Source organism: Corvus brachyrhynchos, unplaced genomic scaffold (genome assembly GCF_000691975.1).
Source record: "Corvus brachyrhynchos isolate BGI_N302 unplaced genomic scaffold, ASM69197v1 scaffold1696, whole genome shotgun sequence".
Classification (NCBI taxonomy): Eukaryota; Metazoa; Chordata; class Aves; order Passeriformes; family Corvidae; genus Corvus; species Corvus brachyrhynchos.
In genome coordinates, this window is record NW_008238463.1 from 2187 (window position 1) to 3804 (window position 1618).

Below are 1618 nucleotides of genomic sequence, written 5' to 3' on the forward strand. Positions count from 1 at the left end.
TCATGTGTGATTTCCCTTCCTAAGAAGCCACATAGATTTATGGTCTGTATTGTTTATACCCATTTAAACTTAATTAATTCGATAGTTTTAACGACCTGGAAAAAGCTTTCCTTTTGTCAGAAATCATGATGCAAATGCTTGATGTTTTTAGAAAAGTATTCGCCTAATTACTCAATCTTCTTTCTGGCTGGACAACTTTTAAACTAAATAAAAGTGCAAAAAGACTTTATTTGAGTGTTCAGTTTCTGTCATTTTGCATACTCCCTTGTCATTTTTGGTATGTATAGAAGACTGCCCTGGTAAACAGGCAGATAAAAAAATGACTGTAAAAAGCGGCTGAGAGAGCTAATTTCTCGGTTTAGTATTCCACAATCCACGTGATCTACCAGGTCCAAGCACCTCTCTTTGAGAGGAAGGGATCCGATAAAAGAGAGGCTCTGAAATAAAACTAGACCTGGGGTTTGGTTTTGGTTTGGTTTGCTTTCGTTTTGAGGTCCCATTCTCCGCCTTCACCTGAAAAAGGGAGGTAAAAAAAAAAGACAGAAAGGACTGCAGAGAGAAAGAATGACTGGAAGAAGTAACCAACCCCGCCTATCATTTCTGAAGGAACTTATCCCAAAATACACTCGACAATTTTCCATCAGGGAGGAACAACCTGTAATTTTTCCTTTCATGTCGAAAATGCACACATCTCAGGAAAAAAACTCAAATAACAAGCAAGCCCCACCCCCCGCAACAAACACTAAGTGCCCAACAAACTCTAAGTGCCAATTCCGTTTTTGAAATTCTGTTATGCAAAATCAGCGGATCTCTTTCTGCAGAGCAAGAATCCGTGTTCTCCCTTGAACTGATAAATAATTGTGAAAAAGAACTTTGAAAAATCACGACTGGATAATATATATTGGTCCCATTAATGCTGCCTTTTCTGCAGCAGCATTTCCTCAAAACATGGGAACCTACACGGCAATTTTGGAAACAGGATCAAAAACCGGGTTTGCATCAGACAAATAATATTCGGGGAAAAAATAGTCAGTCTCACTAGACCTACAATATGTGGAGCAGCCTTCTCTCAAAACATGGGAGGGCAAACAGAAGAGGGTTAGAACAATAAGTAACTTCTCAATCAACAGAGCCAGGTGTATGTTCTCTTTCAGAGTCAATACCGAAGTAGTATTAACCAACAGATAATGTTCAGATCTCGAGGAGGTGCAAGTATATAAATCTGTGGAAAAGGTGATCAGATGGAGAAATCGCGAACAACAAGCATCCAGCCCATCTTTGCGTTATGCACAATCACTAATGTACCGCGTTCACAGCTAATAACTCAAACGAGAGTAGCATCCAGCATCTTTGCGTTATGCACAATCACTAATGTACCGCGTTCACAGCTAATAACTCAAACGAGAGTTTTATCAAAAGCTTTAAAGAGAATCTGAAGCTGGGGGCCCCGAAAAAACAAATGCCGGGGCTGGCAGCCTGCTGAGAGTGGAAAACGGATACCTGCTTTTCTACGTCGTTGCTTCACGGACCAGCACCCCCAAACCACATACTTCATGGGGGATAGGAAAGCAATAGTGAAAGCCTGTTAAGAAAGGCTCAAGGAGAACAGAAGGAGCTC